Source organism: Mastomys coucha, unplaced genomic scaffold (assembly GCF_008632895.1).
Source record: "Mastomys coucha isolate ucsf_1 unplaced genomic scaffold, UCSF_Mcou_1 pScaffold1, whole genome shotgun sequence".
Taxonomy (NCBI): Eukaryota; Metazoa; Chordata; class Mammalia; order Rodentia; family Muridae; genus Mastomys; species Mastomys coucha.
This window is the reverse complement of record NW_022196891.1, coordinates 34648434-34674515: the sequence shown is the minus strand read 5'-3', so window position 1 is coordinate 34674515 and position 26082 is coordinate 34648434. Positions and strand designations below refer to the sequence as shown.

The 26082-nt window shown below is 36.2% G+C and overlaps 1 long non-coding RNA gene across 2 annotated transcripts in view; it reads right to left on the bottom strand.

The window, feature by feature from the left end:
• LOC116100021 overlaps positions 1-26082 on the bottom strand; it is a 47367-nt gene that overhangs the window by 20503 nt on the left and 782 nt on the right. The window lies entirely within an intron of this gene.

Here is a 26082-nt window from a genome sequence, read left to right as displayed (position 1 = left end):
TGCATGCTGGCCATTGTATCAGAGCAAAACACATCTCCACGGCACCACAGAGCTGCAGGCATGTACTTTCCTAGCTGCTCCCAGCAAACCCAGGCCTTAGTTCCAGAAAGATGAGACTAAAAAAATGTTCTGCATAGCAGAGCATATGTAATACATATGCACATACATAACCATAGAATTGTAAACCTTGTTATCTTAGCTAATCCTTCAGCACCTATATATTTAAAGCAGTGAAGTTGCACTAAACATTAAATGAGCCTAAATATTTGTGTGTATGTGTGTGTATGTGTGTGTGTGTTTGTGTGTGTGTGCACACATGTGTGTTTGCATGTGGATAAAATGAAGTGAATATGTCTGAATTTATCTATCTAGCATCTATATTAACTGTGTAAATTGTAGGCAATGAAATGAGCATTTAAAAACAGTTAAGTTGGAAAAATAAGAATGTAGTTTTGTCAAGGCAGACAAAATAAAGATATAGTTTTACTAAATTAAAGATAAGATAATCTTCTAGGCTGTAAAATTTTAGAAAGCCTAGAAGTAAGAAAGATATGCAAGAATTAAAGTGCTATATATTTAAGGCATATTTGGTTAAGGATAAGATGGACAATGTACAGTACTGATTATTAGCAAAAATTCAATAGTGTAGTATTCTTTCAGACCCCCACAGAGACAGATGCATGTTATTTATAAGTTGGTGTTTTAGAAAGCATAAAATACGTTCCTTTATTTTTAAAGTAAAGATCTTCTTGGAAGCTTTTTAAGAATGAAGTACAGAGTTTATTATATATTAGTTTGTAAATACTAAATGTAATTTTACATGAAAGCAAATAAGGGCTGTAGTTATAAATATGTAAGATGGGTGCTATGTCTGGGTTTGAATACTCTAAGGTTGGGAAAAGAGAGGGAAGAAAGGAGGGAGAGGGGAAGGAGGAGGAGGAAGAAGGGGAAAGGAAGAAGAGGAAGGAGGAGGAAAAATATGAAGAGGAGGAAGAAGTTTCAATTACTTATTTTTACAGGATAACACACTCTGTCATATGCTCATGCTGTAATATTTAAAGATGTCCATTTGTCAAAATGATTTTTCCTAAGAAGTATGTCGTGGCTGTGAGTTAGTGTTCAGTAGTGTGATCAAAGCCACCAAGACCTGGTTAGGCTGATTTCTCAGGTTGTGTAGAACTGTTGATGGCTCTGAAGGTGAACATTTCCTTCCTTCCATTGGCTCCAGCAGAGCATGATGGTCCTTCAAAGAGGCTAACAGGAAATTCAGTATATTTTAAAAAGAGAACCACAAAAAGCTTTGTGCATAACTGACCCAGCAAACATCTCCCTCCTGTAGGGAAGTAGTAAGAATGTAGTGGTGGCTATGCATGTCATCCAAGCACTAGGGGGCTGAGACAAAGAAGGTCACCATACTTGGAAACAAACTTAGTCTTCAGGTGAGTTCTAGGGAAGCTTGAGGTACACACCAAGAATCCATCTCAGAACACGAAACAACAAAGTTTGTTTTACTTTTTGAAAATGAGATGTAGATGAAAACAATATTATAGTGTATGAACTGTGGTATTATTTATTCCCCCAGACTTGGACAAATGTCTATATCAAAAGAGGCTGTGGGCATAGTTCAGTGGAGGTCTCACTGACCGGAGTTTACAAGACCCCTGACTGGAGAGCTAAGATTTATGAAGCAAAGTCACTCATTTAGGTCTATGGAAATGACCTCAGCTTAGTTTCAAACAGTATGGACACCAGGGTTTCACTCTCCTGTTTGTTCATCCCTCCCGTGAGTGACAGATGGGTTTCTCTGTTTTCTTTTCTATTTTTCTTCTGCTTTTCATTTTCAGTTACCTGCCTCAAAAAAACAAAACAAAAAAAAAAAAAAACCAAAAAAAAACAAAAAAAACTTCCCCAGTCTTGAGTCTGCTATTTGTTCACGTACAAATTGTCTTTATCAAATACTTTAAAAAGATAAAAATGCTTGGGTTTAGAAGGAAGCTGGCAAGAATTAACTTTAGCAACAATGTAGCACATCTGGTACAGAACGAATTTGTAGTGGGAGCCAGAAAGCTTCCGGAGTTTGAAAAGTATCAACTGGGACTTGGGCAATCCTCTGGAACAGGATACATGGAAGAGGGGTGAAGTAGCTAGAGCTTTGGTGTATTTCTTTAAGATAATTCAGAAGTTTGGACATTCCTTTCCCGTTCCTTCTGAAGATTGTTTATCATCAAGCAGACATCTAATACTGTCTCCCAGTTCCCCAAATAGTGATGTTCTTTCAAATTCTCGGGATCCTTTTGTCTTGCCTTTTGTGTATTTAAGTGACCACATCCCTATACATTTCCTGTCTTTGTCGTTTTTTCTAAACACTGTAACCTGTAATATACACTGAGCCTACAGGAAGAAACCACGTTGTTTTGCTAATAATGTGCTAGCAGCAGAAATTATTAAGACCAAGGAGCAATTTTTAAAGTCTTTTCAATCATAAACAACTGATGGTTGTAATGGTCCTGTGCTGAACTAACAATTAAAATTTTACAGGCAGTATAATTATAAGTCAGGAATGGACATATATAATGTAATTAAATATCAGAATAACACTGACTTTTCCCATGATAAGTAACAGAATCTACTCAGAATATAATCAAAAGCCTTGTCTGCCTTATAACAAGAGCCAATGAGGTTTCATTGCTGCCCATCGGGTTCTTTCCCACCATTTACAAATAGAAGCAAATCCAATTTGCCAGACATAGAAAATTATGTTCATAAATTCTAATTTTAGAAAGCAAAAACATAGCATTTGTCTTAGTGGTTTAGCAAGAATTCATAATAACCTCCTATAATACATTTTAAAAAATGTTTTGTTTTGTTTTTGACAAAAGTCTGTGGTCATTTCAGAAGGCAGTTTTAACTACAAGTTGTATTATTACTATTTTTAAAATCTAAGTAAGAAACATGAATGTTACTTGAAAAGAGTCCCAGTGTTAACGAACTCTGGATTCTCTGAATAGTCTGTAGAAAATCCGAGCACATGTGATTCATCTCAAATTTTACTTGCTGTCTGGTAAATGAATTGTTGAAAACTTAATCTCACATGAGACATGTGCTTTCCTCCTTAGAAAGTGAGAGAATGCGCGGGCAGCTCCTGAATGGATTGGGTGCTACACCATTTTGTGTGGGCTGCAGCTGCTCCCGAGTTTTCAGTTCTGCTCTTCAGGATGAGGGAGCATGCTTACACCCACCTATAGATGAGCAGGCAAAACAGTTCTGCCTGTGTCTAGAGATCCCTTGTTTCCTACCTAGTACCAATCACTCTCAAAAACAGGTGGTGTGCCTATATATTTGGCAAATCCGATCACTTCACTGGGTTCTCACACATCCTAGAGTAGGAAGAGTCATCTTTAGTCCTTTATATCTAGGAAGAAAGGTGTATTGGAAGACGAATTCTGCCTCCACTCTCTAGTTTATTGTACTAAGTCCTGTAATTCGCTAAAATGCTCAAAGCAAAACAATAAAAATTGAAAAAAATTGAATAAAAATTGGAAAAAATTGAAATTTTATTTTTTCTTTTAGTCATAATTTTTTATCATTCATCATGTAGCAATATGTTTTAAAAAGAAATTTTTCCTAACACTGTGAATTATAGCAGTGATTAACAGTACACTATATTTACAAAGAATTTCTTTATTTTCATGTTATGTTGTTAGTTTTCCATCTGTAAAATAAGAAGTATTTGTCTATGGCCTTGTGTCCTGTGAAAAAAATATCTTTTATGCTTGTTATAGGCTTAGTAAGTTTAAATATTTAAAATATTTGTGGTTTTAAGAGATAGAATATTTTAATGACATTGGAACCTGCTGGATCCTAGGCCTGAGGAATGTTACCACATTCTATTGTCCTCTTCTCTGAACCCACTGGAATCACTCTTTCATAATCTTTTCATATCATATAAAATTTTCAACAGTGCTTAAGCATACTGGAATTTCATAAACATTATCTCCAAAAAGACAGATTCGAGCGTCAATAGCTGCCATTACAAACTACATTTCAGCGAATGTGTGGGCATCCACTGCAGTGCCTCTGCAGTGAGAAAAAGCATGGCTTTCCCTTCCCTCCAACACGGGAACATTAAAGAGAAACTGTTTTCATTGGAACAAAACTGACACACCTTGTAAGGAGTGTCAGTGTTCTCAGAAAACGCTCCACCTGGTCTTGGTTCTCTATAGCTGATGGGCCTTCTTTCTCTAGTCCAGGCAGTCCTAGACTAGAGATATTCTACTCCACACAAGAAACCTCAGACAGAAGAAAAGAACTTCCTACCCCCTACAGTCTACTGCCTCCCACACTCACATACTTCCTCTGATCAATGAGTCAACCCATACACTAAGGACAGAATTGGTAAAAAAACAAAAAACAAAAAAACAAAAAAAAAAACCCAACAACCAAAAAATTAAAGGGAATAAAGAAATACCTAAGACATCATACATCATTACTAGAGGAGAGTAGGGGGCTAAAATTATCTTTAACACGTACAAGATGCTCACTTTTTCCCTCTAAGGATAAGGCATTGGTAATATCGTTAAATAATCAATTATTTAGCTTCCCATGACTAATGGAAAAAAAGGAGTTTTTTGTTTGTTTGCTTTGCTTTGCTTTGCTTTTTTGGGGTGGGAGATGGGGCTTGTTAGACTGAACTTCACTGATTATTTAGAAAGCATGTTTCATGTCCAACTCTCTGTTGTTCTATTTCTTTCTTGGCAGAGCAAATGAAGGCTGTAAATGGTGCACAGCACATTAAGTTTCCAGAGGAGGAGGTTACCAAAAAAAAAAAAAAGAATGAGGTGAATATTTGACGCAGGAGGCAGAGAGTCTCCATGAGTCAAAGGTGAGCCTTCTAGAGCATGTGAAATGAACATGGTGTGTGTGGTGGGGGAAATGACGCACGTGTATGTGAAGGGAAGACTTTAGTACCAGGGTCTGCATTTCCTGATTAAATCTGAGCAGCTGTAGCATGTTCTAGCATGCTAAACACCTAAGTGCCTAAAAATTATTAAAATTGTATTCAAAATAATAAGAAAAGAACAAGCAGGAACTCCATTCTGATAATATGCATTCTCTAGTACAATATGGTCATTATAATGAAATCTTTTAGGAAATTTATTAATGTGTTCAAGAAATGCATGGTTGGTTAAAGAGGTATTTTGGGACAAAAAAATCATGTCCTTGGATAATGTATCAGATTAACCAAATATGTCAATAATCAGAACTAGTAATAAACTTACATTTTAACATTTAACAACTTGTTTAGTGTATCTCTGGGTACCTTTTTTATGACTATGCAAATTTGAAATACACATATTTGAAACCCAAGTAACACAGATAACATGGCTCACAGAGACTCAACATGGCCCTCTATAGAGTGCTAGCTACAGATACTCAAAATGACTTGCTGCGCATGGGTTTTCAGTACACAAAATCTAAAACATAGCTGAAAATCATTATGCCAATTTTCTCAAAACAAATTAGAAGTTCTTTATGAAGCCAGTCATTTAAAATTCATTTTTTCCAAATTCTGCTAAAAATACTTTATGTATTAACTCAAATCTCTTCTTGGATATGTAGAATAAAACACAGGGAAAATGTGAAATTTAGTGGACAGAACAGTAGTTTTGAAGCTCTGGGATCTGGCATGACTTGTGACACAAAGCATGTCACCCAGGCCTCTCCAAGAGCTGGGTTAATCCTGACATTGAGCTCCCTGGAGAATAAGTTGGAGAATAATTATCCTATGAATGTAATACAATGGAACCTTCTCATAAGGACACTTTTTAAATCTACATCAAGTTGAACCTTAGTACAAGTCTTGGGGAAAAATAAAACCTTGGTGCCAATTTAACTATTTCCAAGCTCCAGCTACTTCTTGACATCTCACTGCCATGCAAACCCTGGGGAAGCACACTGTTCTAAATAGGCCCCATGCTTCACCCTTACACCATCCCTCTGGACCTGTTCTCCAACAGCAGTCAGGCTGTCTTGTTGACATAAAAGAGAAATCACACAGACCACAGTTCAAACTCTTTATCAGCTTTAAAATAAAACCCCAAATCTTACCCAAGGCTATAAGTACCCTACATGACCCACCCACCCACTTCTTCATTGCGTCTCTTACCATCCCCTTCCTAGTCACTCTCTTTTGACTATGATGGCCTATTTGTTTTTCTCCATTCATCATAGTGCCGTTTGCATTTCAGGCCATTTATACTCGTGTGTCTCTGGTCTGGAAATACTTGGAGTTGATGTTTTTCCCAAACCTTTCCATTCACGACTTAGGTAAAATACATCTTAGGTGCATTTTTCTCAACACATATGTATATAAGCTCTAAGCTCACCTTCACTGGTCCATGATTTCTCATCTCAGTATTTATGGCATACGTGGTTATATTCTAGAATCTCTGTATGGTGAGCTAGGAACTTGCTAACCATTTGTTTACCATTATCTCCTCCACATTGAGACGACTGCTAGGAGTTAAATGTGTGATCAATAAATATTTGTTGAATGAAAAGGAATAGCTAACAATCAGACATAGAAGTATAGAGATCACATGACCTCTTTGACTTATATTTATTTCTTGAACTTCCCAGTCATCTCTTCTCCTGGTCATATAATGGTACTTCTATTTTAAAATGCCTGTCCATGGCTTATTTGATGAGCTCACCAGTGTACTCTGTAATGATTGATGGCATTATCTTCAATACTGGCCATTTGTTGAACACAGACTTATAAAGTCATGGAAATTAAGAAAAATGAATTTATATAATAAAAATCAAACAACTCCGATCTGAATTTCAATTACAAAGGTTATTTTTATTCATACTGTTGAAATAAATAAGGTTCTTTGAATGCTATCATTCAGGCAGAAAGAACTTAGTACTTTCAATATTTCTAGAGATATCTCAGTCATAGAAGTGCCTCTTTGATGTCTTCATGGTTGTTTTTTCTCTAAGTCCTTACTCATTAATTCAATATTTCAATAAATATTCACTTGGCATTCACTGCATCAAGGGCTTCTGTTGAGTAAATGAGACCTCCATTTATGGAATAGTCTTCAAAAGATGAAGAGATACTACAAAAGGAAAATACGGTAAGTACCACGAACAGGAAAGAGATATAAAGTTATTGGACTTTAAAAGGGTTCTATTTGTCAAGTATGGTTAGGGGAGATGAATCTTAGATAATTCAATCTCAGTTGGACTGCATTTGAATGTTCAAAAAGAAGTAAGGAAAAAAATCATTTTAATAGGAGGAAATAGCATAAGCATACTTGAAAGGTATATGGGATTAACAATAGCTCCACATAATGATAGGAAAGCTTAGGGTATGAGTGCTTATACGCTCACACTCTCTATAGATGAGGGTTTTAACTCTTCTCTAAAAGCTAAATACACCTAGATATACAGTGGACATGTGTTCTTAAAGCAAAAATTATTTCTATTCTTCTCTCCAGGTTATAATTTAAAAACTGAAAAAAATTCTCAAAGACCAAAGTAGATTAGAGAGGTCACCAAGTAATCTATACCACTGAGAAGAGTAGCCACATGACCAGCTTTGAGCTCTTGCAGATAGAAATGACAGAATCTTTAAACCATTCTTTGACACTGCTGTAATCAGGATATGAGGGACACATGCTATCACTGCTTAAATGTGTTAAAGTTGTCAGGGTTTAGCCCATATGGTGAGATATGTACATGTGCATGAACAGTGAAGTACTTCTAGTTTTGCATGCCCAGGGAGGAGAAACTTGGGGCACTTGTTAAAGACCCTTGCAGAAAACTGTTCTTCTATTTTGGTATTTATAGTGAGAGTCAACATGTAGTCTCTCATGTGCAAATAATTGTGACTCCACTATAAGTTTCCTGATCTCGTCCAATTTATAGCAAAAGAACACTGTGTTCGGCATACACAAAAGCACAATCCTTTTCATTGCCATTGTTGGTTACTTTTTAACTATTCTTGTGGAAACTGGATCCTTAGCAAGGAAGAGCAGCTCTGAGAGTTGCTGGGAATGCACATATTCATCCCTTCTTTGTGCAAGCTCCCGAGAATTCAAGGATGACTAGTGAGAGTCCCTCTCCTGGGGATTACAGGTGTGTTTTCTAAATACAGGCATAACATTACATTTAGTCTGAAACCACAATGGTTGGTTTGTCTGTAAGGACAGGGCTAAGGAGGGGGAATGGCTATTTACTTTTAATTCCTTGACTAACAACATTACATTTCACACTCTATCTCTAGTATTTCATTTCAGGAAATCCGAAGTAACTCATGTGAATGAGTTCCTGAATTCATCTCTTAAAAGGTAAACTCCATCCTCCCATACTTAGGTTTGCCATCTTTGGCTGTTAACTCTTTAATGAAAGAGCTTGCAAAACACGGTTGTGCAAAAGAATCACATGCAATGGCACAAAGGGGATTCCCAGAAGAACGTAATCTGCGTGTTTGCTGAGTTTCACTTTGAAGAAAGGATGCTGTGTAAAACACATGGGTGATGAGAAGTCAGCCAGCCCCTGGTTGCCCTTACATTCAAACTGCAGCTATTCCTGTCTTCCAGTCTATAACTGGCCAACCCTGCAGATTCTGGTGTTTGTCATCACCTACAGTGTTTGAGGCAATCCTTCATCCCTCACACCATGAGAATTTCTGTTAGTTTTGTTCCCTAAAAAAGCTGAATGCAAGAAGATTCTCTGTCTTGAAGATGGCTATCTGAATACTGACAAGCTTCTTTGGATATTAGAAAACCTTAGTCGATCTGCCCCAGACTCCTTAGAATCATTTTACAGCTAAGCCAATGGATGTCTCTTGGATGTATAATCGATATTCTTATGCTAAAATTAGTCCAGAGTATAGAGCTAGCCTTCTTAATGCTCAATTCCATGCCTCTTAAAAATGCTCTGAATAGTGGCCATTTTAAGTTATTTCAGGTATATGCTATGGCCGATCTGCTGTTAGCTGCCCTGGATAGCAAAAGGTAGATAGTAGTAGAATAGCTAAGAACAGAAAAGAATGGAGGAAAGAAATAAAAAATTCATGACTAAACCAAGATTCCTCAACAAATGCTCTGCAAAGTAAGTGATAATATATAGAAAAACAGCTAGGCTACAGAGGTCCTTTTCTTTGGATGAGTGGGAGAAAACACTTTCAACTCTATCATACATCGTCAGAGGATATGAATCTCAAGTAGTTTTTTACACGATGAGGTATTTTCCTAGATATTTCCCCATATTCTATCATTTAAGCATCCACATTAGACAATTTTACTGGGACTACCTATTGATGTATAAAAGGGAAGAGTGTGTTTAAAAGCTATGCTCCATTTGAGGATGAGATTAGAAAGTCAGTTGGTATAGGGGTGAAGAGCAGTTGGAGAGAGCAGTCCTCCGAAGGGTAGCTTGAAGGGAAGATTGATTGTTTTGTCTCTGCAATTCAAAGTGCCATTTCTGGAAAAATAGGTTGTGTAGGTCTCTGGTGTAAATTTTCAGTGGTTCTTTACCTATGGTTAAGTTTCTGGGAACCACTTCAATTCTTCTAGGTAGTAAAGCCACTCCTTCTATAACCATGTGCATGTGTGTGTTTGTGTGTGTGTGTGTACATATAGTTTGCTTGCTATATTTATAATGTCAATAAATGATTGAAACACATTTTTGTTTTTCTCTTTAAAATTCTCTTTTTATAATTTATGTCTGCCTTTCCATTTTTATAAAACACCTTTGAAGACATGATTCTTATTCCCAATGTTTCCTATGCAAACAACTCTACCAACCAAACATTCTTAGCTCTTTCATTCAGTTTGCTCCACACTCTACTTATGTTATAATAAAGAAGTTTGGAAGAAAAGCCTGGGAACATGAGCATGAATATTACCATGTCTTTTTCTGCTCTCTACACTAACCCTGTCTCTGTCTCACTCCATCCACATTTTCACTTTCCTATCCCCTAAGGAACTGATACTTCTACGTGGTGTAAAAGTTTTTGGATGGTTTTTAAGTGGAACATCACAGTCACCTTATGAGATATCCCATGATGCAATTTTTCAGTCTACATATTTGAAAGTAAGGGCCACATTGAACAAAACAGCTACTCTCCCAGGAATGGCAGTGGTAGTCTATTTCCATTCATTTGACTTTCTCACTGCTGCCAAGTGTAAGTGGGGAAGATGGTGTAATTTATTGCCTCAACAGGGCAAGGTGTTTCAAACAATACATAGCTTGAAACAAATGTTTGCTTCTGTACAGGAGCTCATATTGCCAACACACTGCACATATATATCTCATAAGCTTACTGTAATGTGCCACTTAAAAAGTTGGTTCAATAATATATGTATAGTACTCTATAATTTGGGAAGTTATCATTATTTCCTCTTATAAAATCATCAATTATAGTTTTTCATTATACTAAAGAAAATGACAATGTCTATAAAAAATGATGGTAATATGTCAAATAAATATATGTTAAGACTTACAATGAAAACACATCCTTCTATGAGGCAATTTAAACTTGACTATAAACAAATAACTTTAATAACTTTCTTTTTCTTGTACTTTACTAATTTTTGTAAATGCTATTATTTCAAAATATTTGAATCCTTTATTATTTTAAAACACATCAAGAATCAAGGTGGAGGTTGATTCCTCCTCTCGTTATGTATGATGATTTCTTTGCTTCTTCCTTGAGTGTTTTCATTAATCTAGAGATGGCATTTCTTTTTAATAAGACAAACACAAAAACAAAACAAAAACCTTAAAAATGAAGAGAAGAATACAATTCTCCTTTTACAGGTGCAGCCCCATTTGCGTGTGCAAGGCTTTGGGTTCAAGTCCCAGCGTTTAAAAACAAAAATCTTATTTTTTCACTAATCTCTCAGTAAAGGAAACCTCCATCCCATAAAAGCATTTGCTACCTAGTCGCATAAAGGCTTTACTCGGTTAGTCAAATCCCTTGAAGCTGGTTGTACTAAGGCAAAGAAATGCAGCAATACATTAAAGAAAGTAATCTGACGACAGGAAGACCTACCAGTGCTTCAGCAATGCTAATAAAAAGCCACACTGACAACAAAAGGCTCATTACGGAAAATCAGCTATGTTGTCAGAAAGGGAGAACACACTCCAGAGAGCACATCATTGTGCCTGTTATGATCGCTATTGGGAAACCTACTGAAGTGTCACTTCCATAGAAATGAGAGAAACGTGCAGACCAGCAGAGAATGCTTCTCATGGCACTTGAAGTCACTGTGCACCTGAATCTCTTTATGACCGATTAGCTCTGTCGACTTCATTTCTGGATGCCCTGGGAGCTCTGTGCCTCTTCCCCAGTCAGAATGCCCACATCTGGCTTCCATCTCATTTGTTTGCTGCCAGCCTAATTTTTATTTTCTTTATAAAATAATTTCATGTATTTTAGCTTGGAAACTGTCTTAGCTTAAAAACTTTGTAGGAATTCACATTGGGTGAATTAAAACTGCTTATAAATTCAGCTCTAGAGGATCTGATGTTTCTGGCATCTCATGGGTACCTGTACTCATATGGACACATCCTCTTCATACACACACACACACACACACACACACACACACACACAAAAAACCCCTAAGGACTAAAAACCCAGAAGAGTGAGAATAGAAACTAGTAATCAAAAGTTGTGACAAAAATGACCAGAATGATGGGATGATGGGTGCTAAGTTGTTAACTTCTTGACTGTGTTTTCTTAAAATTATTTGTACAGGGAAACACAAAGGGAATAAGGATATATTAACTCATTTAGTTGCAAATATTATCTTTGATAAAAATCATACAGAAGATGTAGTCTAGCAGTCTGCTTGCACAAGAAGGACCAGACTTCCTAAAAAGAACTCATGTCTTCGCTGCTGTTTCCACATCTGCAACAACCAGGCATCCTTTAAGTGCATATCACAGGATATAGGCACATGTCCCATCCTATTAGATAATCGTACAACATATCGTATATATATATGACTTATTATATACATATGTATATATACGACTAATTAGTCATATATCTATTATATACATACACATATGTATGATTTATTAATGTGTGTGTTGTATAAGTATATAAGTAAATAAGTATATATGTATATATAAGTAAATATGTGTATAAAAGTATATAAGTAAATCATATATATGTATGTATATATGCATACACACACATACATATTATACTTTCTTCACATAAATCCCATTAAGTAACTTAAAGACAGTGACTAGTTAATAAATCCCAAATGTTGTAATACCTAAGGGCTCAGACTAGAACCTGAAGTGAGAGACTCCTACCTATGCATCTGAATGATTTATTTTCCTGTTTTTATTTTTAGTCACTGTGTGGTGGGGAGAACATCAAACCAGTAATGCACTTTAAAATGCAAGCTGGCATAAACTCTAAGAAGGATGTAGCTTTTTCTCATATTATCATGGGTAATCAATACTTGATTGTTCAGGTCAGATGTCTAATGAGTTCCGTTCCAGGGAAGACTGAGAAGGGATGTGTTTAGACATCACAAAAAGCCAAATTACTTTGGTAATATTTCTGTATACTAATCTTTCTTGATATACACCATAATAACCTATGACCCGTGCAGACAATATGCCACTTTTTTTTTTATTAAGTTAGGTTTTTTGACAATTTCATGGGTATAATGCAATTCCTTCTGGTTATTCTTCCCTTGCTTCTCCCTCTCTTTTCCCCTTCTAACTCCTCCCCTCTCGCCCCTCCCCACCTGTCCCTTTCTCAGATTCACAACTCTCAATTTTGAGCCTTGGACTGGGCCTACATGTTGAAGCCTGGGGTACACCAGGGGTACAAAAGTGAAGGCAATGTCTGATGCTTTCTTGGTTCTAAATATACACTTTATTTTTATAGCAGTCATATTTGTTCAAGGAGCCTTTGTGATGCCCAGTCAATTCCTCATAGTTTATCAGTTTTTGCTTTTTAAATCTTCTTTACCTACTCAATATGCTATATTCTATAAGTCTATCTAACTGATGTAATGCCTCTCTCAGAAATGTTTACAACCTTTACACTTGTACTAAGTTTCTCTTAATACATTTGCAATAGCCCTGAGGTACAGAATGGAACTACTAAAATTCTTTCAAAAGGGCCAAGCTGAATCTAAGCATGTGACTCAATCAAAACTATTGAGCATTAGCTCTGGATAAGGCAGTGGGAATATATATATGTATGTATAATTCATGCTCTTATTGTCTGAAAAATATGTTGACAATATTTCCTTAGAGATTTCATGGACATTTTAGGAGTTAGAATTTTAGGAATATAGAATTTTCAAGACTCTTGATTTCTTTGATTTAATTTTTTTTCTAACAAATTTTGGGTTACTCAGAAATTCGATGAGATACATAAGACCTCCCCCGTGACTTACTAAGTGTTCAACTAAAAGCTTTAAGATGTGAAACTGTAACTCGGCTTCTGTCTTGGAGGAAACAAATAAGTCTACACTTGAACATTTTCCTTCTGAAAACTCTTGATTCTGGGATAATATAATGAACACACTGCAGAAACTTTAGTCAGTCCCATGCTGTTATGACCATGCATTTTTTTGTCAATGTTTAAGAAATAAACCAATATTCTTTATGTTTACATGACATTTCATTTGTCAAAAATCTGAAATTTGAAGACAGTCAGCTTATACACCTAAATGGCTTTGCAAACCTAAATGGCCTGAAATGTCAAGAAAAGACATTCCCAAGATGCTTCTCTTTGAACAAAAAGCCAAATAATTGAAATTCTTAAGGATGACAAGAGGAATTAAGTATGTGTAAATCCTAGAATTACCCAAGTAACATAAAATAATGTGTAGGATGATTCTCAGTGGCATTTTAGGATTATTGAGTTGGGGAAACTGGTCATTAGATCATTACCAATGACTCCTCCTTCCTTTCAGTTGCTTTGAAACTTGCTATTGTTCTTAGAGCCTTGTTTTAACTATTAAATTCCTGTATTCTATCAATCTGACCATCACTGTCTCTCTACTTTTGTATACTCTGCTCATAAAGAGTGGCTTATTTTTATCTTTTCTTCAGTTGTAATTAACTTTAATGATGTTTGAGGCAGACAGACAGATTCATGATGCTCCCTAGAAATTGCCCAAATCAATGCAAAGAACATTGAGATTTTCTGGGCGAGGATCCTAGAAGTGTGTGGTGCTGGGAATCAAACTTGAGTCCCCTATAAGTCTTACCTGCTCTTAACTACTGAGCCATTGCTCCATCCCCAGACTTTTGGGGGCACAGTGGTTTGAGAAAGGGTTTCTCTGTGTAGCTCTGGCTGTCCTAGAACTCACTTTGTAGACCAGATTGGCCTCAAACTCAGAGATCTGTCTGCCGCTATATCCTGAGTGATGAGATAAGAGACATGCACCACCACCACCACCCAGCTCAGATTCAGGTTTTTTTAACCCTCCAGTAATCTCTTGAATTTTTGATAGAAAATAAATGTTGCACCATTTCACTAACTAAATTGTTTAAACACTGAATTTTCACTTTAAATGATTGACCTTAAAAAACATGAACCCTTATGTTGATTAACAAATTGTTGCATTTAATTAACACTTTAATAGGCATTGGCAGTTTCTAGTCCAGTGAAGTTCTTTCTTTAGCTTAACATTCCATTTAAAAATGTCTTGTAAGAAAATTAAGACCTATACACTCAAAATTGACAGAAGTAATGGGATTCAAGTCCAAATGTAGCCATTAAAAATGTCTTGTGTACATCTGAGTTTTTAAAAAAGCCATTCTATTCCATTTGCTTCAATTCTATGTTTGTCGACTACTTTAGAAGCAGAAATAGTTTGGGCACTCAAATAGATCGTAAGACATTTGTGGCTGTCAGATTCATGGCATGATTTGAATGGTTGTTTTATAATCATGTCTGTTATATGGACCTCACTAGAAAAATAATTTCAACATAGTTAAAACTTTTATATCTTGAGATATCATGAGAACTACCGAAATGAATATGACAATCACTGTTTAAATCACTTGATATAATATTTTCCTCCAGGAGCTCCCATTACTCATGCTGTGGTCCTGATTCTGAAAATATTTCTATGTCTGACATCGGAAACTCTAAGTTCAAATCTCCATGGTTCTTTTCGCCCATTACCATTGTAAATTGGCTTACCTTGCGCATAGTCTGAACTAACAGACTTTACAAGGCAAGCTGCTCACAAACAAGGAATTTTAGCAAGTTCGCATTGCAAAATTTCACAGTGAAAACTTGGCAAAGTTCTCATCATTCACTAGAGGATTAGCTTCCCTGTAATAAAAATAGTGCCAAGGCCAAGATTAAAACCTAGTAATTTCATAATACATTGAGAAAATACTCTTTATTTGATTCTTTCTAGTACCGTCTAATTCAGCACCTGGGAATCCCTGGGTCAAACCATGACTTTCCAATGATAGCAGTTAAGCGTGGTCTCTCGTTGCTATGCTACTAAGTACGCTCAGATGACCAGAGAGTCCTGGAGAGAGTGATTCCTACTCAACAGTCTCTTTCCCTGTGAGTGGCAAGGTTTCCCCACTTCCCTTGCTTTATCAGCAAAATGTGTTATCAGAACTATTTGAACTACGATATTTTCACAGATGACACTTATCCTCAGGAAAGCAGTAGGGTCGAGGAAAGCTGCTCATCAGACGACACCCACAGCTCAGTGACATTTTTAAGAGCAAAGTAAGCGAAAGCAGATGATGTTATATAAATGTGAACCTGTATTTTAAAAGGATGGAACACTTGTATAACATAGATTACTTTGAGAGCTCAGAAGTCATCAGGCAGTGAGAGGTCTCACTATAATGGCTTAGAGATTTGTAAACATCTTGGAGATCTAGTTCAGTCTTTGTCATTCACTGATCGGAAACGAGAGATCCATAGAGAACCATTGCATCATCCAGGTCCATAGGAGAGCCACAGCATCCCAAAGGAGCAACCTTTCTTGGTCCTTCACCAAGGTGTTCTTCAGTTGCTGAGTAAGCATAATGAGAACCACACATGACAATTTTGAGAGACTGATAATGAATTAACAAGGGTTCTGGAAAAACAGCAATAAAAATGGCCGATTGTGTGAGGCTGACTACGTAATTACCTGTAGTGGAAGAGTACTAATAGGTAATGAATATAAGTAGCCAAAGGTAACAAATGAAAGGAAAACCTCGTTGAAATGACAGCATATACATTTGTAAGTATTAGGATAAAATAATGAGAGCTGATTTCTATACTTTTTAATGTACTCTGTAATAAAAATGTGATGTTTGAATAAATGGTTTTATCTACAAAATATATCTAAAAATAATCTAAAATGTGCTATGCATCAATAATATGCTTTTTAAAGAAACATTGTATTATCCCGTATATCTCACATAAATAAAATTAGTGATTATGTTTACTGGAGCTTGTGATAAACTGAATAGAAGATAGAAAAGAATGGAGCCTTTCATATGCCTCATTCTCTTCTCTGGGTCATTTGAGGCCATTGTCTTGAGTCAATATTTATTACTGGATACTAATTACTCAATGTTGGGATAACGTGCAGTTTATAAATGGACACTGAATACAGTCTGTATCTATAACCACCTTTCGTATCTGAGCCAGGTACCTCAGCTATATGTCTGTTCTTTATAAGTGTTCAGATTTTTGGTTTAAGTTACAAATTACTGCAGATGTGTCCTCATATACTTTTCCCCAAGTAGTTTATTTCCTAAAAAATCTACAAAAGAAAACAATTCATCTTACCTATGTGTATTAACATTCTCTTTCTTACATTTTGTGTAAGAGAAGACATTAAGTGATGACGGAGGTTTATGCTCTAATGGCTAGGTGCAGAAAGATCCCTGACCAGTCTGCATCAGAATGCACCGCCATATGGTTAATGCAAATTTCTGTCAACACATACAAAACGGAAACTTTTTCAGAAATGCACTCGTTCCTTTCCTTAAAGGTCGGGACGTCACTCAAAATGAAGAAACCAAAAAACAATGCCAATGTTAGTGTTCCTTTTCATAACTGTATTCACTGAATTTCCTTCAAATACCAAGCTGAGCTTAATCGTAAGAGTTTCTCAGAGTATTTTAAAATAAAGCATCCTTGCAAACGGCTCAGGGAGTGCAGGAGGCGAATGTGTTGATGCATGGAGATAACTCTAATACATGGTCCTTTTTAAAAGCAGGGGAATGTGGTAAACAGGATGCTAAAGCGTGAAGTCAGAGCCTTGCTACCCACACCTTTCACAACATAAAGACTCAGTATAAAGTATTGGCTTGCACAGGTTCCCCAGAAAGAGAAGACTGAAGCAGGTTTTCTCAGTGTCTGCCATCCAAGTTAGTGGAGGCCACAAGAAAATTCTTTCAATGTCTTACCACAATAGTCACCAAATTATATACGTAAAGGAAGATTTTAGTCACAAGCAATCTGCCACTCCTCTTCCTTGATTTAAGATGAGTTTTAAGTAGGCTGACTAGGAATTTTACATGTGATGTCTCTTTTTTTTAACAGCTTCTGACATATAACTGATTAAACTGTGACATGCAGATATGAAAGATGAACAACCACTAGAGTACTGGCCTCTAGTCTGCAACCGGAAAATCTGTGCATTTTTTCCTTTAATTGTTTGGAATAAATAAAACAAAATACTAAAAATTGTAAATCTTTGAAGTAGAAACACGAATCTAAGTACTATCATGCCATTAATTTCCTGTGTAATTTGAAATACTTTAAAATTAAAATGAAGTTTCCTCTATATTTTTCTATCCATAAGGAACATTTGTATATGGTTACGCCAATGAAATGTTAAGTCATTTTTTTAGACAAAAATCAGGGATTTAATTTTCTTTAAAATTCAAAAATACATTTAAAATGAGTGAACTTAAATCATGTTGCCTGCTAAATAAAGAAGTTTTTTCAGAAAAATAAAACAACATTCTAAATCTTTTAAATGTGGTTTTGAATACCTATCTAACTTTCTCTCTCTGTTCTATGTTTGAGTTTGGGGCCATCTCATGCCTCATACATTCAATTAATCATTGGATTTTAGACGCATAAATCTGTCTGTTTCTCTTATACTATTGACATTTATCAAATACGATATAAATACATAACTATAACTTATAAAAATCTCATAGCTAAAAGTTTTCCAAAGTTTTAGAAAATGCTATTTTTTTATTTTTAATCTCTCTTTTAGTTCCATGTTATAAAACAAAATTAATCGTTTAAGAGTAGGCAATGTAAGTATATGCTTAGAGCATGCATACATTTAAAAAAATACCTAAACAAAAATATCTATACTTCCTACCAAGAGATATACATGGTTTAGACAGAAATAGCTACTTTAGATATCCTCTCAAATATATTACAGTTACAGTGTAATAATGTGCTTTATATTCCGGTTGTACTTGAACAACCTCAGTTGTACCTTAATGAAAAGTCATGCTCACTGCTAATTAATTACAAAGGAAGTAGGTCTAAGTTTAAAGAGTTGAGAAAAATGTTCCCATAACTACAACATATTTTGATCATTCAGGACTGGAAGTTTGCTCAGAGTGCCCAATAATGACCAAGCACTTGCACAAATGTTGCATCTGGAACAGAGACGAGTGAAGGGGGCAAAGGTCAAAACCAGGCCTTAATAAGCATTGACTAAACAGACTTCAGACTTAGTGAAAAGTCCAGACGCCCCCTGCAGTGTCATCTTACATCTGATTTTTCTCTTTTCAACATGGAGTATAATCCATAAATACAACCAAATCACTGGCAGCTTAGCCTCTGGTTTTAGTTTAGTTTTTATTTTCCAGAAACTCCCCCCACCTCTTTGCAAAGATTTAGAAATTTAACCCTTTGCATGCCTCTATTAACCAATGAATGTCACTGTTAGCTTACATCTGTAACACTTTCCAGGAGAAGAGGCACCTTGAGTGTTTCCTAAGCAGAGTGCTGGCTGAGGGATTCCTATTTGCCTAAAATGTTTCGAATATTATTCTGGTAAATGACTAATGGATCAAGACAATCAAACTACACAATCAGCAAAAAGTGTGTCTTTCATGCATCTTCCACTGTGGTAAGTTTAAATGAACACTTAAAACCTTAAGAGGAATTGTCTTCCTCCCACTTACTATCACACAGAAGTTAAATTTGCATATGAGTTTCTATATGTGCATGTGAGTGCTGAAAATGTCCAAATTCGGAGACTCTTATAACTTCAGGTTAGGTGACACAGTGTGTCCTGATAATTTTATTGGCTTAATCTCATGGTTGCATGCTTTATTATCTCTCCTTTAACCTTTATTTTCAAAATACGAGGCTTTGCTTCTTTTAAACAATGATTTTCCTCCAAGAAATATACTTAGTCAAGGGGGAAAACACAAGAATAAACTGGGCATCTACCTTGAGCTTATTAAATGATAGAAGTCTTCCACTTGGAGGTGGACTCACTGAGGGGGTGACAGACGCGAGAGGTGCAAAGGCAAATTCAGTGGCTTGTTATTTACGACACTGCAGATTTTCAGAATGCCAGCGACATCTGCATGAGCCCCTATATTTATCCTCACATCTATTCATATAGCACCACTTCCTTTACAGCTAAGGATATAAAATTAGAAAACACAAGAGTGCACTAGTGTGTGTATGACCCACAAGTTTTTCCGTGAAGGATGAGGCAAACGTCACTGAGCACTAATGGCTGGGGCACAGCAGACTGGATGGGAGGCATCAACTGTATAGGAGAGGTTAAGCTGGAGAAGGCTCTAAGCAAGAAAACCAGTACAAACTGTCCAGGGAGAGCTGATGGGGAACCTGGGTTTCCCATGGTTCTCTAACACAGAGTCAATTCCCACAGTTTCACAGGACAGGAAAGGGACCATAGTGAGGGCAGACATTTTGCATAGCTGCCAAGATTCCATAACTGTCCATAATTTTTCCTGGATTTTTTATTTTATTTTTTTTACCAAAATGAAAATTAGGATTGATGAGGCAAAATTAGAATGGGACTCTCAACCACAAACCTACAAAAATGAAAAAATACTAACACTCACTTAGCTTAATGAGATGTAGAGCTATTGTTGCATTAAATACTTTTGATCAGCCTTGACCACACAGAATCAAGACCTGCTTAGCAGCCAATGATACTACAGAAAAGAAGAAAATAGAAGTTGCTTAGAGTCATCATCTGTATTTAAAACTGTTTCTTGATTATGTAGTATGAATGATGAAAATTTTCAATACTGATTTAATTTAATAATACCCGTGATCCCATTCTCCATTATTTTCTCTAGCCTAGCTATGATTCATGATTAAATAAACTCTGTGGTTCTAAGGTAAAGATAAGCTATAGCTGTTTATAAATTAAAATCTTAGTTGGCACGTTACTATCATTTTTTTAGTTCATAGTTTTGATCTCTTAAGATTTTAAACATAGTCACATAGAGTAAGACAAAATTGTGTAAAATTAGATCAGTGAACTCACATTTGTAACTGGCTTTTCAAATTCTAAGTCATTATGAGAAATATTTATATGAGAATAGCTCACATGCTTAAAGACATCATGGCAGTCCTCAGTCTAATGTATGGGAGCACAAGTCGACTCCCAGGATGTTGCAGTCAGCTATCAGAACTTTAAAGACTTGACTCCATGCATTAGTGGCTCAGAGCACAGCCTTCAGAACTGTAAATTGCATGGGCAGCCCATCTTGATATTTGTATAATTTTGATACAAAAAATGTAATGGATGTTACCATTGCCAAGACGCATTTTCCAAACATTTGCATGAACATGGCTTATGAGTAAGCATCTCTCTGTCAATCTCTATATTTGTCAATATATTTGTTACATACTAGGTTGCCCCCATATCCCAAATAATGAGTATAACCTTGAATCCAGGGCCTGCATTGCTGTGAAGCCTCTACAGGATTTTTCAGTGGCACCAATAATTGATATTTATTTTCTTAATTTCTATTTTTAAAATGTGCATCTTGAGTTCAACTCTTCTTCTAAGTTTTTATGTTAAAATAATGTCAGTACCTCACAAGTTTGCCATTCCAAAACTGTACTTAGAATAGAGTACCTTTAACTGAAAAAAAAATATATAAAGGCAGTGATTCGAGTTAAGAATTTATCCAAAAGAAGGTGTGAGTATAGCTCCGTGGTCAAATGTGTGCCTAGCACGTGCTAGGCCTTGGGTTCAAGCCTCAGCACTACCACATCCCTAAAATGAACCTGACAACAAAAAAAATGGGGGCCTACCCAAGTATATATCCACTTTCAAAGTATATATAACTAAGAACTATATATTTACATATATAGTATATAATTCATTGAACTATATATTATGTATATATACATATATTATATACATGCATATATATCTTGTCCATTTCCAGTATTATTGCTAGTAAAAGTGTGAAGAAACATCAAGGAAAATATTTTTTAGTTCTTATCATTCATATACAACAAATCAAAAATCTTAATAATTAATATTTCCATAAAAATTGAAAATGCATACAGATCTAGTAATATATATCATGTCTACATATGATATAGTAATGATTTACTTAAGCAATGAGGAAAATAAACATGAACTTGTGCCTTCCTATCTCATTTCAACTGTTCTGCTACTATTTTAAGGTACTTTTTAAAAAATGAAGCTGTGAAAGTACATGATATTTTCTTTTATTTTTATGAATAAATGAGAGAATCATATCAACTAATTCTAACTAAAGAATAATAGTGCAGTTATTCCACTGTTAAACATTTTCAATATTTTCAGCTAGTTTGGGTTGGCTAGGGAGGGTAAGTACAAAGGCAGAGCTGAGGCAGAGACTGACAATGCCTCCAGTGATGTCTGTCCCAGCCTTCCCTCTGCACATGCTCAATTAGAATGGAAAATCCTGTGCTGATTTCATTCGCTGGAATTTTTAAGCAGGTCAGGAAGAAAGATGTTATTGAAAGGAAGAGTCTCATCTAAATAAGAAAGGAGTGGGTGGCCATCTGGTTTTAGCTATACGTATAAAAAGTTATTTCAGCTGAACTAAGGATTGGTGTTTTAAAAGATGTGCTGAAGATCAACCCAAAATCCATTTAACAGTAAAAACAATATGCATATATATGCATATATATCCTAAATGTTTCTGTTTAAACTTCCAAATATGCATTTGATTCATTTCCTATCTGTGATTCGCAAGTTGCTCTGACCCCAGTGTCTCTCTGGGCCTGAGTAGGTTGCAAGCAGAGGGCTCAGTCAATCACTTTCCATACCCTTCTCCCTTCACGGGGCATCTAACAAAAACAGTGGCTCTTTTGTAAGTTATAAAAATAACTTTGATAGTTTTCATTCAAATTAATTTTGAGTTCAGCACGCGTCCAGATTGGAGGTAGAAAATTTGGAGCACAAAGCAGCGGAACCAGTTCCCCTTCTTAGCCATTGCAACCAGACTTTCCTTCACTCTCTGAACACGGTTGGGCATCTGTGCACAATCAGCCTACAGGGTAGGCTATAAAAAACACAATCTTTCTCTTCATGAGAGATTATAACCACAGAGTATACTTTTAGGAATCAATGGAGTGCTCAGAAACACAGTCTAGTTCTGTAGTAATTTTTGTTCTGGTCTCTAAATTTCGATTCAAGTTTTTGAGTTATGAAAGTAGTGTGTGTGTGTGTGTGTGTGTGTGTGTGTGTGTGTGTGTGTGTGTAGTATCTCACCAATTAACTTATTCAGTACCTGAGCGTGATTCTCACTTAGAAGAATCCCAACCAGTGGATCTTACTACCCAAATTTTATTGTATTAAAGTATAGTCACAGTCTACATTTCAAACACTCTTGTATAATAACAAAAATGAATTGTGACCACAAACCTATATTCTAATGTATATGTTAAATATAAATGACGCATGGCCACAGCTGATGCTGATGCTGGGGAGCACAGCCAGCTAGATCTACAACAAAAAGCCTTGCAGTAAGAACATCCTGTGATCACCAAGACTCTTGATGCATCCCTGATATGAAAGAACACGGGTTGTTTTCTCTTTGGGTACTTCTATCTCCTGTTTGTTCTGCCATTTCCAATAAACCATTACCATTGTGTAAGGAGAATAAACTATTGGAAACTGTTTGTTCGTAGTTATGTTCTGAAACACCATTTGTTCTTGAACTGGCCTTACGTCGTTCAGCTATTTCAATCAAGCCCATTATCTTCTTGTCTTTGAAAGATGCCTTTCTAGTAACCTGTATCCCCAGAGGGCAAGGTCAGGTCTGGCTTTTAGAAAGTAGGGCGGAATCAAAAACAGTTTGTTCATTTTCTCTCTTGGATAAAGAAATTAAATTATTTTTCAACAGGCCAGAACTTCAGTGTGTGTTGGGAGGGATTGTTTACATAAAAATAAAGTCATGCCTTACACAAAGTTATTTACAGAGGAGTGGTACAGCACAGAAATGCCACTCACTTTATATAGATTACTTTTGTAAGTACAAAATGTGTCAATTCTTCAACTGTATGCTTTTCTGAACAATAATCAAATGAAGCATTTTTTTTATTCTCTTGCTTTAAAACAATCACATAATACATTGGCAAATAAATCTGTTGTTCTGCTGATACTGTGGTGCAATTGTTCACAGACACGTGCTTTCAAAATCTTTTCTAAATTAGAAGTACAAAGAATGAATTTCAAAGCTTACAAAAATGAATATCAAGTGCCAGGAATGTCTGAGCTAGCAAATATATCATAATTCTTATATTATTAATAAGTTACATATCAAAACTTGATAGCTAACGTGTAGAATGTATGTAGTTTTTTCTCCATTTCTATCTCAAATTTAGTCATATAGTGTGGCAAAAGTAATCATCCTTCTTCCATTTGACATAAGAAAAATAAAATAATATCATATGTATGTTAATAAAGATTTGAGCACTTGTTGGTGAGTGACTCTTTAGGAAAGACCCACAAAGTAGAAATGAGAAATATAGAGTGAACTCCTGCACAAACACTGAATCCAAGTTTCATCTAATCCAGATACATACTTACAAAAGCACAAAATGAGCATTACTTCAAAATCATTTGTATAAATGATTGTTTCCTTAAGGAATTTTAATAGTAAAAATCATTTAAAATTAAGAGCAAATGACAAACACCAATTCATAATGACTATTACTTTTGTAAAATTTTGAGCCAAATTATTTTAAAATTTAAAATTTAAAACGCTTTTCATTTCATCTATTCATATTGAAATCCAGCCACCTCTGACATGTGTAATCAGCATATTAAACAAGGCATCCTAGAAGCACAGAACTCTGACTTCATATATCATAAGAAGCACACCCATATCGCCCTGTAAACACATCTTCAAGAGAGAGAGAGATAACTCCGAATAAAAGACTGCTTTCCTGTGTGTGTTGGTTAACCCCGCAAACACTTGAACTTCCTATGGGCACACACCCAGCAGACGCTGGCGTCTAGGTGGTTGAAAATGTTGCCCACAAAGGCGAAATTTTATCTGTGATGACATCACCAACTAACCTGGGTTCGTTGTGATAGAGTGATGTGTTTTTCTAGCTGATGTGTGCGCCTTAAGTATGTGGGAGAGAGAGAATGAGAAAAAGACACAGAGGCAAACAGAACGATGCTTACAGAAAGGCACCCCCAGAAACCCTCTGCAGTCTCTCAACAAGGCTCGTAAGAACCTTCCCATAGACCTCTGACTTCCCCTCGATCTTATACAGCTTAAGTTTGTTCACAAATGCATTCCCCGCACCAGCAAATTCTCTTTCGTTTAGTTAACACACTGTGAATCCTCAAATATTTTACCAAGATCCGTGGAGATGGAATTTCCACACCAAATGAGGCGTGTGCTTCTATGCGAAATGGTGCAGGAGTTGCAGTGTCCCTGGAGACCTGCCTTCGAGTGCTTGAGACATCTTGGTTTTAAAGGCAATGAAAGGGTTAAAATTTGAGTCTAGGGTAGGAGAAAGGGGATATTGTTGTCTTTAATCTTTCCGCAGTATGTGTACGACTTCCATCCCGGATCTGCACATAGTGGTGGAAAAGGCTCGGCATGCATTGCGTGCAAGCTCCTTGATTGTAGAAGGGGGGTGGGGGGGACCTGGCTGGAGTCCAGACAGGCTGGAGCTCTGTTGATCATTATGTCTAGCCTTCAGGTGTCTCAGCGCACAGTGGGCGGCAGTGGGGGAGGTGTAGATAACATGAGAGAGCAGACAAAGAAAAACTGGTGTATTTTTAAAAGATTATGTGAAATTCCGTGCTCAAGCGTCCTTTTAAAAAAATGACTCCTAATGTCTTGGACTTTTATAATTACAGCACAGGCTCGGCTCTGGCACCTCGCTAAGCCGTAATTAGTTCTGTCTGGAGCCTCTGAATAATTCCTTTCAATAATTGATGGAGTTAATATTCTCTTTTAAAAATGGGGAGGGCAGTGTGTTCTTATAAACTCTCTTTCTGTCGGAGTCTTTGTTGTTCAGAACCCTCATCAGTCATAATCACACCAATCTGACTTGCAGTTTCATTTCTTATGAGACTAAACATAACTTTTTAAGGATTTAGATGATTCTAGAAGGAAAGACATAATGCATTGCTGGATTACCCTAGTTGACTATGAAATGAGAGCAGTAACAGGAACAATTTCCACCATTTGTTTCCAATTATTGTATAAATGTTTTTTAAAAAATGCTGCTTTGAATGTCACTTCTGTTTAAAACTCCATCCCCCCACCCAAAAAAAATCTTACCATAAATACAACTTAGCTGTTAGCTATAGCCTTGCCTCCTCCCGCAGGAAGACATTCTAAATTATTTTATTCTTTGAGGATTCTTCTATGAAGAAGCTTCGGTATGCTTCTCCCCACCCCCCACATCCTCACCCCACCCTATTAGGAATTTAAAAAAAAAATCTTTATATGGAGGCCTGGTTCCTGAGACAGAAAGCTATCCTTTCCTTCTTCTCCACACTGGCCACTTTCAGCTGCCGTCACTCGTGCCCGGACCTCGGTTCAAATTTTGTTGGGGGG